This window comes from Pollicipes pollicipes, unplaced genomic scaffold (assembly GCF_011947565.3).
Source record: "Pollicipes pollicipes isolate AB1234 unplaced genomic scaffold, Ppol_2.1 Scaffold_4881;HRSCAF=5763_pilon_pilon_pilon, whole genome shotgun sequence".
NCBI classification, from domain to species: Eukaryota; Metazoa; Arthropoda; class Thecostraca; order Pollicipedomorpha; family Pollicipedidae; genus Pollicipes; species Pollicipes pollicipes.
This window is the reverse complement of record NW_023596576.1, coordinates 50,392,533-50,395,869: the sequence shown is the minus strand read 5'-3', so window position 1 is coordinate 50,395,869 and position 3,337 is coordinate 50,392,533.

The following is a 3,337-nucleotide window of genomic DNA, read 5'->3' as shown; positions in this document are numbered from 1 at the left end:
CTCCTGCTGGGTGAGGTTTTTGATCTGCTAGGTCCAGTAGACTGACTCCGACCTGCCCAGTTCGGCAGTCTTGCGGAAGTAGCCCAGCTTTATCGGCCGAAGAACATGATGGGCCGCGGGCATGCCGTGCTCGTTCTGCACCTGTCCACGACCCTATCGTGCTCGAGACTAACTGTCCACGTCGCTGCCGTGCTCGGGACGTACCTGTCCACGTCGCTGCTGTGATCGGAACGTGCCTGTTCACGCCGCTCTCGTGCTCGTTCCGTGCCTGTCGTGCTCGTTCCGTCGCTGCCGTGCTCTGGACGTCAAAAACGGCAGCGTCATATACCACGGTGCGCATTTCCACAAACGGCAGTGTTCGGCCCGTGCCCGTATGCACAGCTACCATGTTCGGTCCGTGCCCGCATGCACAGCTACCGTGCTCGGTCCGTGTCCGTACGCACAGCTACCGTGCTCGGTCCGTGCCCTATGCACAGCTACCGTGCTCGGTCTGTGCCCTTATGCACAGGCACCGTGCTCGGTCCATGCCCGTATGCACAGCTACCGTGCTCGGTCCGTGCCTATTAATGTTCTGCCGTGCTCAGTCTCCACCTGTCTGCGGGGCCAGCCGCATTCGGACCGTACCTATGCGCGGGGCTGACAGTGCTCGGTTCTCACCTGTCTGCATAGTCATCACGGGTGTCGAGCCACGTATGTTGCGTCGTTAAGACGTTTATCTGCCTGTGCGTTTAACGCCAATGTAGCATGTCGGTAGAATTATCGACAGCCAAACTGGGGGTAATGACCCAATATTTGCCTGTGATACCGTTATTCGTAGCCCATGCTATGTTAACTACACAAATTATCAATTTCTGTGCGATTCATACGACAGCCAGTGGGCTCGAATAATTGCATTTTCTTCACCCCTCAGCATAGTTTGTTTGGCCACGGTCATTCAAGAGCCGCGATGACATGAATCCATAGACGTGGTGTCACCTCATGTACTTTCGGGGGCCTGAGTCCCCTCCTCCGACGTCGACCTAAGCCCATTAATGCTGCTCTGAGCATCCCCCTCCTGAATCCATATGTGAAAATAGGAATACTGGGCCAATGAAATGCACCAAGCGTCTGAACTGCTGGTGCATCAGGTACCTAAGCGCATCACTATCAATATCATGTCATCAATTATTTACATATACATACATACGTATATATATATATATATATATATTTGTGTATATATATATATATATATATTTGTATATATATATATATATCATATACATATATATATATATATATATATATATATATATATATATGTGTGCGTGCGTGCGTGCGTGCGTGCGTGCGTGCGTGCGTGCGTGTGTGTGTGTGTGTGTGTGTGTGTGTGTGTGTGGTGTGTGTTGTGTGTGTGTGTGTGTGTGGTGTGTGTGTGTTGTGTGTGTGTGTGTGTGTGTGTGTGTGTGTGTGTGTGTGGTGTGTGTGTGGGTGTGTGTGTGTGTGTGTGTGTGTGTGTGTGGTGTGTGTGTGTGTGTGGTGTGTGTGTGTGTGTGTTGTGGTGTGTGTGTGTGTGTTGTGTGTGTGTGTGTGCATATATCATTTAACATTCCTTAACATCGAAACAATTCTGAAACAGAAAAAAATCTTTTGGTCGCATTTTAAATCTAACGAACGCAAAACAAAGTGACAGAAATCCCGGAAAAGTAAGAATCTGCGAGTCGGTTAGGTCAAATTTATTGTCCCAGCCCACCGCCCCAAATGATTTTGGAGAGTGATATCCCCTGACCACAGACCGGCATGTTTACAATCCCTGATGAGCAGCACGTGCGGTCGTGTGAACCTCGCTCACGGCTGACTGTGTTTTGGCGTCTGCCGCTGCTTTTCAGTCCTGTCCCTACTTGTCGCTACTTGTTCAGTTCCACACGAGATAACTGTAGAAGCCTTATGGCCGACAATGTAATTAGCCCGTCGGCGGATTATAAGGCGGTCCGAAAAAAAAAACACTCCTTATCACGCGTGAAGCGTGCGAATGGCTGGCCTCGATAGCGCTGCTGTAGCTTAATCGGCATACAATTGCAACAAACTTGTCCGAATCCAGCATCCATTGCACATAGTCAACTCCCCCCCCCCCCCCTTTTATCTCACTGAACGCCAGCGTGATTGCAGCAGCGGCGATTTGCAAAGTTACGGCGTGAAACCCAAAGTGCACGCAGTCGTGCGCGACGGAGGCGACCATGTGCGCATGATGCCATGGAAACACTGTGAGCCGGAAATGTGAACTGCTGATGGGGCAACACGACCCTTTTCCAAATAACACCTTCACAGAACATGTTAGACTGCGGCCTTTGGGCCCGTAGCGTGATAACCAGTATGCACTGACGAAGGAAATATATTTAGAACCCGCCTCAGACCAACCCTGACAATGGTTGGTCGGCCGCCGCGATGATTTTCAAAGTGACAGCATCAAATGTAAAATACTATTAGTCTTGTGTGGCGGATGTAACCATGTGCAAACGATACCCTTGTGGTGGCAATATTGGCCGGCAGCGCAAATCACCCATCGAACGACCTTTGATCTTTTTGGTTCAAATCGCCTATTGACGGCACATTTCTAACTGAGGCGGGTCTTTCCGAAACATTATGGACAGTATACGTCGGCACGGGATATCACTTATAACATGCGCGAAGAGTGCGACTGCTCGCAACGTGCATTTGGACGTGCAACGGACGTGCATTTGGACATATAACGTGCAACGTGTCCTGGAGGGCTGTCAGACTCCAGGGCAACAAGCTTATCATTTAAGGCATCCACTTTTTTTAGTTGGCCACCATAGTGCCTCACGCAACGGTAACGTGCTATCCGCCGGGGCGATTTCCAAACTTAGATATAGTTTAGGCGTTGTGTGAGGCTCTAGAGAGTGGACCGCACACGACGGGTGACGTAATCGGACAGGTGCGTGGTAACGGCAACTGATAGCCATGTACCAACACTATCGAATGCACAGAGTCGCACATTTCGCGACGATTATGAGTATGATTGCCGGACCACCATATTCTTGTCCATCACGCTACGGAACGGACCTCCGCAAAGAGCAATGCGCAGTCAATGATTGATTTGAAAAACGGGGCCCCGCCGCCCGACCACCCACTTATATTGTCCGTCGGCAATGCTCCCTGAAGGACATTGTGTGGGCACTCTCGCGCCAGCCGCGAGAAACAAAATGTGACGTAAAGGGAGTGTTCCACATTTGTATGAGGTTTAGAACTGAAGCAGGCGTCTTGAAGATCGTTTGGAACAGTTCACATCCCTGCCCTTCTAAAGCCTTAAATCTTTCTAGCCTCTGAGCTACACGCT